Source organism: Haplochromis burtoni, unplaced genomic scaffold (genome assembly GCF_018398535.1).
Source record: "Haplochromis burtoni strain Fernald_Lab_line unplaced genomic scaffold, NCSU_Asbu1 Contig_15, whole genome shotgun sequence".
Classification (NCBI taxonomy): Eukaryota; Metazoa; Chordata; class Actinopteri; order Cichliformes; family Cichlidae; genus Haplochromis; species Haplochromis burtoni.
Genome location: NW_024582376.1, coordinates 2,760,394 through 2,775,870, shown reverse-complemented (window position 1 = coordinate 2,775,870; position 15,477 = coordinate 2,760,394). Strand labels below are relative to the sequence as shown.

Below are 15,477 nucleotides of genomic sequence, written 5' to 3'. Positions count from 1 at the left end.
TGTGTGTGTGTGTGTGTGTGTGTGTGTGTGTGTGTGTGTGTGTGTGTGTGTGTGTGTGTGTGAATGCTTCCAGTTGTTTTTTTTGGGTTTTTTTGTACCTCTGTGTTTGACTGTGTAGGCACTGAAAGAGACAGCAGGTGAGTGTAGGTGCTTCTAATGTGCGCCTCTCAACTCCCACTGCAGGGGAGGGGGGCCTGAGTGATGCTTACTACTCCCTCACCTCAAGATACCTGTGGCTCTGAGGTAACAGGTGGCCAGAGAGGTGATCCACTGATTATAACTCCTCTCAGACAGTTGGAACAAAAACAAGACAGTGATACCATTAACTTGTTGTTTGTCATATATAACTGACACTTTCCACATTATGTAATGGAAGCAGGGAAGCCACAGAGGCTCTCCCCAGCACCAGGCCTGCTTTCCCAACACTTTAATAAACTTGTGCTGGAGAAGGGGAACAGTGAAAGCCTCTCTCACGTGTCTTCTTCTCACAAGGATGTTTCAGGCAGGTGCTTTTAGTCCATCTATTGCATCTCTGTGGTGATCAAGGATGCACTATTATGAAACTGTACAATTTGTGGAGGTGGCTTGTGTGAAAACTTACAGTATAGTAACACTACTCGAGGCCTGCGACAGTTAGTGTGAGCAAAGAAATGTGATTAGCTGATTTTACTTTAGTTTTTTTGAGCCTCATCTTAACAACTTTAGGAGCAAATGTGACCAAACTGTTACTAATGACTGGAATATCCATATGCAGTATTAAAAGACTGTGTGTGATGAAGCACTAAATCACACCCCAACTCAATGAGAAAAAAAGATGCTAATCTAAACATTAGAGTTAAGATTTCCCAACTATTATTATGCAACAAGAAGGGATTTCAACAAGTGACTGATCTTTCGACAAAGTGAAAAGGCAAACAAATCCAAATTTTTTTCCCTTTATTTCTATTTATTCAGTTCGGTTTAAGTCAAGCTCTCATTCTTTTCTCAAACAGTCACATGGATTTTCATCCAGTAACCCCTCAGAAGAGGAGAGGCAGTGCTCGGCCTGCATCAGCCTGATAATTCCTAAATCACTCGTGATGGTGCGGTAATCTCCGCTCTCCACTGACATGTAATCTGGATTATGTCAGAATGGCTGTAACAGCATTCTGCAGTGGAGCCATACACCTCAGGTAATTAATGACCCTGGAGACTAGGAATAAGCTTACAAATGTGCTTGCCACTCATTCATTTATTGAGCTGCACCCTGTTATAGACACGCGGTGTGGCTGTAATCCTCGATGGTGAAAGATGACTTTTTCAACCTGTCGTCAAGCCCTATTTCACACCGAGGTGTCCAAAAGTGGTTCCAAGTCCTCACCATTTAACAAAAAACACATACACACATATCCCACAGATAAGCACAGTTTCATATAATTTGGGCTATTGTTTTCTGCTGCAAGGGAAAGAAAATCTTTTCGAGAAAAGGCGTCTGCAGAAAATACCGCAGCCTGCTGTGTAAATGACTTCTCCTTTTGTGCTTTTGGGAAGCAAATGCCACCATTTTGGGGCAGCCCATCTCCAGTCTGTCATGGTGGTTCAGTGCTGATAAGCAAGGCACAGCGCCTCATTGTCACACAGGCAGAACGGAGAAGCAATATAATCCAGGCAGATGAGAAACAGTGCTGTGACATGAAAAATGGCACATAATCAGTTCACTGTTTGCATTACAGATGATTTATGATATGGCTGCAGACGGACATACTGTAAGCAGGCTTACTGCTGACACTAAATTAATGTTGCGCTTGTAATCCTGTAACCTCATATCAAGAATTACTGATGGACAAGAGCGGTGTGAAATATGTTATTCTTGGTTATAATCAAACACAGATTTCTGAAAAAACGGGAGACTTAAATTTAAAATATTTGATCCTGTTACAGACATTTCTGGAAACATTCTATGTTTATTTAATTCTCTATTGTAGCCACTTTCCTGTCATCCACCATGTCTAACTATGTCTCCATGTAAGTGCACTTGAGTGCCGCAGAAAGGCAGTCAGGATTTCAGGAAAATTGTGCCTCTTGCTGAAAATGCATTTAAATTTCCAGCTGACAATTTAAAACATACAGTCCACAGTGAGATTACAGCTACCTGAGAGATCCAGATCCCTGAAATACTGCTGTTAGCAGGTGCATTCAGACAGAAACGACCCTTCGTTGGAACGCTGGAACGAAGGGTTGTGACTGTGGGTGTGTTTGGTTTATGATATCAGTGTGCAGCAGTGAATGCATTCACTGTTGCACACCAAAACCACACCAAAACCATAAAAATACTGAATCAGTCATTCATTACACCTCAGTTGTTTAAACAAATTATAGCTGATTTGAAATGGTCTCTGTCAAAAGTGCTCATCCTCCACACCTGCACTGAATTAACTGTATTTAACGTTTACCTTTCCTTCTATTCTGCTGTTGATACAACCAATATACATAGCCAAACTTTCAAACACTGAGGTCATGATCAAAGATGGGCTTACTGGTTTTGTTCTTCAGCCTGTTGTTGCACTGTACCTGATATGGATGAAAGAATGGAGTGCTAATTTATTAGCTAATGCTAGTTAGCGCAGTTAGCTGCAATCATAAACTGACAGCTACAATGCAAAGACACCCATACAGGCTAATTAGTGCTAATTTGAATGAATGAACATAATGATGGATACACTTCATGGATTTGCTTCATGGATTTGCTTGGATGACAGAGCAACCAAACAAATCCAACATAAATGCTCCAAAAGACACAAATACAGTAAAGAGGTTCAGTCTAATGACTGTTCGATGCTAGATGAGGCTGTAGGTGGTCTGGCGAGGAAGGAGCAGCTAGCAGGTCCAGCGGGCATGTGGTGTGGAGGTTTGCCGGACAACTTGGAGGCCAGTCAGTTAGACAGACTAACAGATCTTTATTTGGCTTTAACAGAACAAGACCAGACAAGCCAGGTCTCCACAGCTTTACCCTATTTGTACCTTAATGAGAATAAATACGTATTATTTTCTCTTAGTTTTTAGGTACAACTATAAAGCTGAAAACCAGGCCAAAGAGACTTCAAAGCTATCACCACAGTGACTCTAAATTAGAAACATAAAATGGTAGAAACAAAGGCTTCAAACCTGATTGTCCATCACTGCTTTCATTACCTGTTGAAGATCAGGCTTTGGGTACTGGGCTGGGGTCAGCAAACATTCAGATTTAACATCATCCTGGGTTCTTCACTAGCTTTGCATTAGCATGTTGTCTCTGCAGGTGCTTGTGAAGCAGTATAATGCATTTGTTTCTGTCTTGGATGCAGTTTGCACTTTACCTTCTCTCTCTTGCCCTTCTGGGAACTAAAAATAAAAGTAATGTCCGCTGTAGACTGCGCTGCTATTTTCCTCCTGCTACACATGAACTTTAAAAACTTTATCCAAGTGGCACGCAGATAAATGAAGACCTTTTGTAATGACACAATTGCAGCTAGTGTAATTACTGAATTTAGTACAGTATTGCATTACATTATTGCATTGCTGTAAGCTTTTAGACTTTGTAACCTGTTGGAGTCAGTCTTGAGCAGCACACAGAGGAAGTGAAGATTTAGCCACTTACATGCTGGCTTTATTTTTCAGAGACCAGAGACGGTCCAGTCAGACCCTTCTAACACAAGCTTTTAGAGTCCATGTTGTGTTGGCAGGTTAGCTATCAAAGCCATGACTTCGATCACATTTTATGGTGCTTAAGTTTCTGTTTTGTTTTCATAGAGAAATCATAATGTACCAAAATTCTTCTTAACAACCATGACATCCACAAAACAGCTGGAGCAGACAACCAGATAACAGCACAACTTTTAGAACTGTTTCTTAAATATGATAAAACAGCGATCATTTAACACAATTTTTGCTGGGTACTTACATTCATCATGTTACCTGGTAATGTGAAACTGTCCAGACTGCTTATGCAATTCAAAAATGCCTCAGCCCAGATCTGAACCCAAGCCCTTTTTGGCTGTGAGGTAACAGTACTAATCACCATGCTGCTCTTAAAACCACAATGTCCATTATGAATAGAATGACCACTAGATTTTACCACTTTTCAAGGTGACAGCTATCTTTAGTTGAGACAAAAGCACAGAAGTTTAGTTTGTGTTGACTTTTTTGCTTTCGATGTTGTTTCATTCATGTCCTAATTAGCCTGAAAAAGGAGATTGGTCACTTTAGATCAGTTCGTCTGTGCAGGTTTGAACATGGTAATCGCACTCGATTGCAGACCAAAACAACCGCACCAAGACCACCTCCTCCAAAGAGTCTCAGTCTCCAGAGCGGTTTGTTTATGGTGTGAACATGATCCCACCCTGATACTACTACTGTGTACTATAGATGAGCACAGGTCCAGAATAAAGAACCTTCTTCCTGTATTTACTTTTGTAGTTCCCGCCCCAGACACATCTGGCCAATGAGCAGAATGAACATTCTCACGTGGTTAGTTTGCTACAAGTTTACAAGTAGCTTTGGACCAAAGTAAGCAAACTATAGGTTTGAAAACACCCTTAGAGAGCTTTCATCCAGCTGTACCTGTTGTAATGGTCTCGTGAAGGATGGATGTAAAGTTTGGAACCTGACACTTCCCTTTTTCCAAAATACAGCCAGGTTTAAAAAAAAGTTATCTTCAGTGTAAAAAATGACACCTTCATGGGAAGAGAGGAGCATGACCACACTAGATGCTTTCTTAGACTGTGGGTCTTTTTACTCAAAGGATCACTTGTGTGTAATTTTGAATTATCCAGATGATTTACTCAAAGCGATCTTGCTCCTTTTACATTAATGGGCAATCAATTATTTGGCCTTAATAAGTCTGGGACACAGAGCAGCGCTTTATCTATATCGGGCGGGATTTCCACTCTGTGATGTGTGCCAGCACAATGGATACAGTTTTAATTAAAATTGATTGGTGCAGCCGGTTCTTAATCTCCCATGCACAGCTGTCGCAAGGTTATTCTTTCGGAGCGATCTGAAGCACAGAGAGATGGCTTTTGAATCCACATCAGTCACCGGCACGGTCTCGTGAGGTGTCCCTCACATGAGTTTAGGCCTAATTTTTGCTTAAGCAATTGGATTATGGTAAACGTGCACTTGTGAGACGGCCATCACCCTGTATCGGGTCTAACATGGTTACTGATCAATAACCTATGACTCTGTGCTTACTGGCTGGTGCTGGTATTTGTGTTAAGTCATATAATCAATTCTGATTGCTTGTGGATGACAAACCGTGAGAGCTGAAATAGAAAAATTACCACAGGTCAGAGTTTGGTGCTGAATAATTTTAGTTCAGTTGTGTATGCGAAGATGCCACCAGAACCCTCGTAGTGTAATAAACCTTTAGTTTTACTTGAAGATGAATTTAGACTCCCCAGCATAGCTAAGCTAAATGACAATCATCAGTGGAGCATCTGAATAAGTAATTGGAAAATATTCTGCTTATTCAGTAACATTAATATTTTTTCATGCCCCTTACAAATTGCAATCAGCAGTCTAGAAAATTTACTGTGGCTTCAAGAGACTAAACATATGCTTGTAGCCATTCATGCTGGATCTCTGCTCATTTTCTCCTCCTGATAGGAAGAATTTTCTGAAAGAGCTACATCAGATTAAAAATGGGTGATCCTAAGCAGGATGTAGTCAACTTTACTCTCTGCTTTTCTGCTGAGCTCGACGTCCTTTACTTATCGAGCGATTTGCGGAACTTAATCCATGTTTTATACATGTTATAGAATGAATATATTGATCACACAAAGGACTCTTTGTTCTTATGACTAAAGTAATAAAAACTCTAAATTATAACAGAAAAAACCCTTCTTTCATCTGTTCCCTTTAGGGCTCGCCACAGAGGTGCGTGTCTTCCTTCATCCACAAACTTCTTCTGTGGTCTTCCTTTTTTTCTCCTCCATCTTTAACATTCGTTGTCCAACACTAGTAAAAAAATGAGCGTTTTCTTCTTTTTACACCATCACTAAAATAGGACACTGCACTACTTTCAACACAATCACATTAATATCAACAACAAGAGCTTTTAACTTTTAAAATGAAGAAGTTACTGTCCTTTTGATACACTCATTTCTAATTTTATCCATCCTGGTTGATCCCAATGAAAATCTTCACATCTTCAGCTCAGCCTCCTGTCTTGTTGTCATTGCCTCCATCTCCAAACCATAAAACAACACACAGCTGAAACCAGATATTCACATACACTTCAGAAAAAAACACAAAAATTTTTTTTCTTTACCATCAACAATCGAATGAGAGTAAACTTTTTTGTTTTAGATCAATAAATATTAACATATTTCCTGTATTTGTGAAACGTCAAAATAAAAAGAGAGAAAATTGTTATGTATTTTTTACTTTCATCAAAGCCAGAAGTATACATACACTAAGTTTATTGTGTCTTTAAAGAAAATGAAAACTCCAGATGATTCCATTCTGAGCTTGAGAAGTTCCTGATAGGTTAATTGAGTCCATTTGAGTTGGTGGCACATCTGTGGATGCATATAAAGGCATACCCCAATCACAGAGCCTTTCTTTGACATCATGGGAAAACAGGTCCACAAGTGTGGCTCATCTTTAGGTGCAATTTCCAGATGCCTGAAGGTCCAACGTTCATCCGTTAAGATATATAAAAAGCATGGGAACGTACAACCAATCATCTGGAAGGACATGGATTCTGAGTCCAAGAGAGGAATGTTTCTTTGATGCGAAATGTGCGAATCACCCCCAGGACAACAGCAAAAGACCTTGTGAAGATGCTGGCTGAAAGTGATACGTCAGTGTCACTATCCATAACAAAACAAGTCCCGTAATACCAAAAGCTGAACGGTTACTCTGGGAGGATAAAAGCCATTACTTCAAAACCACCATTAAAAAAGCCAGACTACAGTTTGTAACTGCACATGGGGACAAAAATCTTAATTTCTTGAGACATGTCCTCTGGTCTGACGAATCAAAATTGAACTGTTCGGCCGTAATGATGAAAAAGGGGGACGATTCGAAGCCTCAAAACACCATCCCAACTGTGAAGTATGGAGGTGGCAGCATCATGTTGTGGGGCTGTTTTGCTGCAGAAGGGACTGGTGCACTTCACAAAATAGAGGGCATCATGAGAAAAGAAAATTATGTGGACATATTAAAGCAACATCTGAAGACATCAGCCAGGAATTTAAAGCTTGGGTCTTCCAAATGGACAATGACCCCAAGCACTACCTCCAAATTAGTTACAAAGTGCCTTAAGGACACCAAAGTCAAGGTATTGGAGTGGCCATCATAAAGCTCAATCCCATAGAAAATTTGTGGGTGGCACTGAAAAGGCGAGTGCGAGCAAGAAGGCCTTTAAACCTGTACCAGTTACACCAGTTCTGTCAAGAGGAGTGGGACAAGATTCCAGCAAGCTATTGTAGAAAGCTTGTGGAAGGATACCAAAAACGTTTGACCAAGTGAAACAGTTTCAGGGCAAACCAAACACAAAGGAAGTATATGTATACTTCTGACTTTGATGAAAGTAATAAAAAAAATACATAACAATTTTCTCTTTCTTTATTCAGACATTTCATAAATACAACAAATACGTTAATATTTATTGATCTAAAACAAGACCTGGTTTCATCTTTGAGGGTAAAGAAAATGTTTTTGTGTTTTTTTAAGTGTATGTAAATATCTGGTTTCATTTGCAGCAGGCCTCACTACCATCTTGTAAATCTTCTTCAACTAAAGGAAAAATAAAAGTATTTACATTAAAGTAGTGTTAAATTTACACGCTGTGTATATTGGGAGAAACTAGAGCCCCACAGTGTTGACTTATGCAGGCTATTTGTTAGATGTTTGCTGTGCTGAACTTCACTTTTTACCTATTATAACGAAAGAATTTCCCAGCTTTGAGATAAAAAATAAATAAATAAATTTTTTCTAATGTTATCTTAACGGAGGGACACGGCTTGTTACATATAAATTAACCTACAGTAACATTGCTAACAGGTTTAAATAGTTAAAATCTTTCACCACATGTATTTACTCTGCAGTAGACTAGTTATAGTGATTATTTGGTACTCTGACGTTGCATTTCTTTTTCAGTGTTACCAAGATTTTGTTGCATTCATGAAATTCGAGGCCTAAAATAACTAAAAGCGTTTAGTTTGCTTATGTTTTATTATCAACAAAACAGAACAATTTTAAAGAAAAACAAACCGTATAGACCCACTTTAAAACAGAGTTAAGCCATTATGAGTTCTTCCCATGCTTGTGCTAAGGAATTAAATTATAAGTAATGATAATAAGTTTGAGAAACAGATAAAAGTATTTGCTGAAATATAGGAAAATAGTAAAAGACACATTTCAAATTAATTCTGACAGAAGTCCAGCCACAGGTAAAGTATACCAGCAGCATCGGAGATGAAAGCAAACAAATCTGACCATCTCTGTTAAGTTTCTTATGACACTTTTATTTTCAGTTCATAGCTAAGGACACTAAAACAGGACGTGTATAGATGTGCATCCATGCTAGCCACTGATACGGAGGTCTAGAGAATTTAAGAGGATCATTTTCTTAATCTAGTTTTCTTATCAGAGCCAAAGGGGGCCACTGGAGACAGGTGGAAGGGTCACATATGGATCCAAAGCCACAGGTTGGAGGCCCATACTATAAGAGTTCAAATATTCATATCAGTGTGCTGCTGAATCTGCTGCTTTAAGCAGTCTCTATCTATTTGCAAGGTGCAGTTTTACAAGTTACAATAAACACATCAGTAGTTTTTTAAATATGTTTTTATATTTTGAGCTGTTTTGTTCTGCAGTTTAATTTGAGCTATTTTATGCACTTTTTAAAAATGAATGATGTCCATGAAGAGAGGTGGAGTGTGTGTGTTTACTACCAGGCAGAGGTTATATCATACTCCATACTGAAGTGGTTCCACCTGAAGAACAGATGACCTACATTCAGTATACATGTGTGCACTACCCTACAAATCAAACCTGCTGATCTTTGAGGATCTTTGCCTGCTATCAGCTGAAACACTCCGTTTATTTAAATGCAGGTTGAAGACTCACCTATTCTCAGCTGCATTTGAATAAAGCATCAAATCCACACTTTTAAGCTTAAATTTCAAAACTTACATTTTAACTACAGATTTTATCTACTGTTTTTTTTAATCAATTTTAAATTATGCTTTTTATTTGTTTTTGTTTTTTAATGTCTCTGTAAAGCACTTTGAATCACCTTGTTGTTGAATTGTGCTATATAAATAACCTTGCCTTGCTAGCAAAAAAGAGAAATTATATGTTTAATTTCAGCATTTGCAGTTTTTGTAGGGATTTTACTTTTTTATTCTCTGAAGGCTAGTTTAGGCATGTTCCATTGGGTAGTACCGCATGTTTGCTCTGCATTGGCAGAGTTTTATACCAGATTCCCTTCCTGAGGCAACCCCAGAAGGGATTTGTGCCTCCAGCTGGAACCAAACCAGCATGCTTGCAATTGCCAAGCAAATGTTTTAACCAATGCACCATAGCTAGGCATAAAGGGTGGAAAAGGAAAACAGCTGGCAGAGGTAACAACAATCACTCCTTGTAGTAAGCTAGGTGAATGCTGTCATCTGTTTTCACTCCAACATCTTAAAAAGAAAACAAAGGGAAAAAAATTCTCAAATTTTCATTGCTTTGTGTGCGTTTATGTGTGTGTGTGTGTGTGTGTGTGTGTGTGTGTGTGTGTGTGTGTGTGTGTACATAAAGTGCAATCAACATACATAAAGTGCCATTTTTCAATATGCCAAAAACTGGAATGCTAATATATTTGTGGGGGCAAAATGCCCGTCCCCACGAGTTTAAAGGTATTTTTGAGACTCAAAATGTGGGTTTTGTGTCAGGGTTACAACTAGTTTATGGTTAGGTTAGAGTTAGGCATTCATTTCTGATGGTTAAGGCAAGTGGCTAGGGAAGGCATTATGTCAATTGTTTGTCCTCACTAAGATATGAAAACAAATGTCCACAAGATTATTTGTTATATCCACCCCTGAGAAGCTACAGACGACTCTGCTATTTTTATCCAAATCCGCCACGTGAACCAAAGTCAAGTGATTGGTGCACAAGCAAAAATTATGCAGGTAATTAAAGAACTTGCGTAACAAAATTGACATAAATATTTGATTGGTAACTGTAATGTGATTACTTAATTTAGGAACCATAGTGCATTGCAGACGAATGTAAAGAATTACCACCAGCACTGATCATAAGATCTTTTCCCCACTCCTTTTTCTGGTTGGAGAAAGATAAGAGGAGAAAAATCTCATCTGCATTCAGCTGCTCAGAATGCAACCGCTCCATGAACCTCACCATTTGTCAGTTTGCCTGCAGGTTCTGTTAACTGAGAGACATGAAACAACCCGCCGCACTCAGGTGCACCATACATCATTACGTGAACTCCAATGTGTAATGCTAATGCCACAAGCAGCCAAAGGCTATGGATTTAAGGTGAAAACATGCAAACATGTTTTGCATTTTCCTTACTTGTGTTCTTAGATTTATTCAAAACAAGGTCTTAAAACTAATCAAAGGCCACGCAGTCAAAGAATGAGCCATGTGGAGTCAATCCCTGTGGCTGAAAGTCTGTAACTCCGGGCTAATCTCAGGGATTAGGGAGCTATAAGTGGCACCCGTCAGACAGGCTCTGGGAGTCTGAACGCAGGAGCACAGCATGACTCTTGACTTGGTGCTAATTTTACTCTCTGTAGAGGTGCTGCTGCCTCTTTTCAGGACTCTGTTGACAACTGAAAATTCATGTATTTAACAAAAGCCTGATGTTAGTCTAATAGCATGAGTCTGATTGTTAGCCAAGAAATTAGATGTGTCGAGGTTAGAGTAAGATCCAAAAGGCAAAGGCAGAATTAAAGGCAGCCTACCTGAGCTGGAAGATAATGACATGTTTCAGCAAAATGACAAGTACAGTAAGGTCTCATGTCACAAGTGGAGTCACTGTTTTCGCTGCCACAGGATGTCTAATTTCTCCTGCACTTCAGGCACATCCTGCACAAACCTCTATAGGAGGAGGCCTCAGGCATACCTCCATTGGATCCCAGACGTGGTGCATTTCGTTTGCATACGACTGATGTCAAATCTGAGATGCTTTCCTTTGATTTGCTGCTGCACCTTGTTGTTGTGGAGCAGGCAGGTGGAACAGGAGAAGGAAAAAGACTGGCTAATCGAGCTAGTGCTCTATCACAAGGAGCGTTGCTAGGTGACAGTGTTGAAGGAAGTGAAGTGCAGCACTTTGTGTGTGTGTGTGTGTGTGTGTGTGTGTGTGTGTGTGTGTGTGTGTGTGTGTGTGCAAAAAGGAAAGAAGAGCAAACTGACGAATAGAACCATCATTTTAACCAGGTTTCCTTTTTACAGCACCAGTAAAGCTACGTGTTCAACAATTATACTCTCTGGAAACTTACTGTGTGTAAAGCCTAAAATGTTCTATTTTAAGCTTATTCTTATTCCCCAGGTGTTAAATAATGCTGTTTTCTGAAAGTCACTTAGAGGTACATACAGTGCCCTTTAGCACTGTGTATTTGTGATGCGCTGATTGAAACAATAGTTAGACAATGGTCACTTCCCAATCCTCACATATGGATGCTTGCTCTAGACCTCTGTGTCACATTGACACAGAGCATAATTTTTTGAATGTGCAGGGGTAATCTTCATGGCTGGAATATGTTAAGATGCTGGCTTCAGCAGTAGTATTTTCCTTCCCATTAATCAGCAGTTACGTAACTTACAACAGACTCCTGAAACACCCCTCACAGGACACCTTAAAGAAAGCAGTCCAATGCCTTTAGACTGGTTGGGTAAACTCCCACACACCCTTAAATATCTTCCAAAGATACAACTGGTGGAGTAGCCCCCGAGCAGGATGAAAACCATCTAGAGCAGAGTTAACTCCTAACTTAATTGCTTTCACAGACGATATATAAATAATTCCAAATGTGCTATAGTAGGTAGATTTGCCCCAGCTACATGTTTTCAGAAACCAGTCTGAGACCTATTTGTTTATACTGTACTTCTCTGTCTTTTTTTTCTTTCTTTTTCTTTTTTTCTTTTTTGGTGTTCTAAATATGTTTCACAAACTGAAAATGACATTTTTCCTTCAGTTTGTGTGTTTTTCCCCTCACACCAAATTTTGTGTTCTCTAAACACCGAGCATGTGAAAAGGGTATATTTTATGACTACTACAAATCTCTGAAAGGCAGTCACCCATCATCAGTCAAGCTGCTCCATGTGCAGAGGCTGTGAAATCAAAGTGTGTTTTGTAGTGTGTAGTCTGGGCTTCATGCGACCGTAGGAGCACACAGAAGTGTGCAAATTCTTGCACTGCACTGGATGAAAGTGATTTCATTGGCTTTGCTATCAGATGAAACGCTCCATCTGTCTTTTTCATCAGGTTTGGCAAGAAGCCGTCTCTGATTCACCAAGTACATCTATCAGTCATCTGTCCACAAAGACAGCAAGTTTAGTAGCTGTTACAGAAAATAGACTTAGAGCACTCGTCAGACAGATTGTGAGAAAAGGAAGGGCTATTTCACCAAAAATGATGAGTTCAGTTTTCCTTGAGGTTGTAACATAAAAGATTCTTACTGGACAGAGGGAAAGAGCACTGACTTTGAGTTTTCAGTCAGTGTTCGTTCGATCAAAATAGCCAAAGGCGTTCTAGCAATGTTATAATATACTGTGAGTAAACTGTGGGAATAGTTCTGACCTAATCTTTGATTTTGTATGTACAGTACTGTACAAACGTTTTGAACCACCCGTCATTTCTTGTATATTTTGCTTCCGAGGAGCGAGATATAGTTCTCCAGGTTTTCTGAAGTCCTTTCAGTGTTTCTTTGGACATTGGCTGCTTTTTCACATAATTTCAGTCCAGTCCTTGTACCTGACCATTTTCAGAAGAATGTTTGTCTTATGAAAAGTTTTGGTTCAAATCAAGGAAGGAGAGAGGCCATCTGTAAAACACGGTAAAGGCTGTTATGGTTTGGAGCTGCATTTCAGCCAGTGGTGTTAGAGATCTTGTAAATATCGATGTGACTATAAAAGCAGAAAAGTATCATCAAATTTTGATCCACGGTCCATTATCATTTGGAAATCATCTGATGGGCAATAGCTTAATTATTCAGCATCACAAACATCCTAAACACACTGCCAGTGCAGTAAAAGCATACCTGTCAGAATAACACATAGATGAACACTATCAGTCATGGATTGGCCTCCCCGGAGCCCAGACCTGAACATTATTGAAGTAGTATGAGATCATCTTGACAAAGAACAGAACAAAAGGCAGACAACATCCAGAGAAGAGCTTTGAATATCCTTTAGGAAGCCTGGAGAACTATTGCTTAAAGAAATTACAAGAAAGTTTAACAGGAGAGTTCAGACTGTGCTAAAGAATAAAGGCGGCCTTACCAAATACTGACATTCAGGCCTATTAGCATGGTAACTATCTGTGCCTTATATGCAGTATTTCCATATATGTATGCTGATGTTTCAATAAGTCATTGCACCTATTTCCTGTTTTCATAGCAGAATATAAAGAAATCAAAGGTAGCTCAAGACTTTTGAATAGTGCAGTACGCATGCGAGAGTTTCCTTTTTAAGTTGATGGTTTAACCGTGTGAGTAGGGTAACACACCGATGGACTTCAGTGTAACATACCCAATACATCCTTCACTTTGAAAATAATGTCAAAGCTGCAATTACAGTAGCTATTTTAAGCTTTGGATCCTGAGTGTAAACACTTTCCTCTCTGACTCTGCTGCATCCCTGAAACAGTCATTTAGCTCAGGACCCTGACATGCTGTCATATTAAACATGAGCTGTAAATGGTTTGGGGGAGGTGAGAGAGGTTGTAGATACTTATGTTATTAGTGTGAGTAACCCAAACAAGCATCTAATCTCTGCAGCATGAAGAGCGTAGTTTTGCACTGTGTTAGATAACAGTATTTGATTCAGCTTTCAGCCAAGACGACGATTTCAGTTCTTGGGTTTATTTCAAAACGACTCCGTGCTAATCGCGTCTAGGCCACATAGCATGCAGGCACTCTTTAAATCCTATGTGAAAGTTGCATTTGCAGCAGTAACATTAGGCTTATAGTAATGTTCCCAGTGCATATAAGCCCCTCACATTAAAAAACCACAGCACTAGAGGGCGCTGCAAATAAACACACGCTATCTATACTCTCACTGTTTCAGAAAGTAACCGGAAAATTTTTTTTTAAAGAGGCAAAAATCTCTTGATCACGCCGTTATTCACTATGAAAATGGAAAGCCACTCCAGCTTCAGAAAACACAAGCAATATAAAAGTGCTGCAAAAACACACAAAAGAACAACAGAAATAGGGGGGGGGGAAGCAGCAAAACCTCATAGAAAGGGGAAGCATTACCATGACGGACCAGCTGCGGAAGTGACAAGCTAACGGTAACTGTTTTAGTGACTAAACCAGGGGTTTGCGTTCATTCAGCCATTCTGTTCATGGTTTAGTGTCAAAGTATCCACATTAATCTATTAATAGCAAATTCATTTTTTTAATGATCAAATATCCCAAATTGAATTACACTTAATGTTTAATGTGGTAACTGAATCCCCCTGGACTGTAGCTAACTCCGCATGACATTCCAGAAAGCTTGCACAGATTCCCAACCGAAAAACAAATGATGATTTACAGAATACACAACTGGGTTCCCAGCATCAAGTTTTTACAGCTGTCTTCTTCTTCTAATTTTTTTCTTTTTTTTTTACAGTGCAGTTCACGTTTGAAGCTGGTCCGTCACATAATTGTCTCCCAAAAACACTTCCGTTTTGTTTTGTCTGATTTTGTGGTGTTTTTCCATTTTTCTTAAGTTGCAGTTTGTTTGACTTCACAGGGCCACCGTAGAAAGATGACACGATCTCATTCACCTAAATATCAAAGCTCATAAAGTTTTTAACTCTATGCAAATTGTGAGTTAAAATACATGTCAGATGTTAGCATTGGTTGGAGTTTGAAAGAAACTCTAAAGAACCAAAGAGACTGTCCTTAGAAAAAATAATAAGGTCTGTTAAGTAATGGGTCTCACTTCACCACCTGTGTAAATCTACATTAAAACCGTGCAAAATAAGGGATTTTATTTAACTCCGGCATAACAGCATTCAGATTTCTTCTTTTTTAAGATTATTATTACTTTATCAATAAATTGATTGATTGATTATGATTATTATTGGTGTTCAGTAAATTTCACATTAAGTGTTGTGTGTTAACCTTTATGAAGAAGTCTATAAATACCTCAGAGCAGGTGGCTAAAGCCTGTGTGGCCCATCTGCTCCTTAACCCTCAGAAGGAAGGAGTCAAAGATGTAACTGTGCAGGTGTGTGTGTGTGTGTGTGTGTGTGTGTGTGTGTGTGTGTGTGTGTGTGTGTGTGTGTGTGTG

The 15,477-nt window shown here is 39.3% G+C and overlaps 1 protein-coding gene across 1 annotated transcript in view; it reads left to right on the top strand.

Annotated features, from left to right (window-relative positions):
- unc119a (unc-119 homolog a (C. elegans)) overlaps positions 1-15,477 on the top strand; it is a 23,626-nt gene that overhangs the window by 1,169 nt on the left and 6,980 nt on the right. The window lies entirely within an intron of this gene.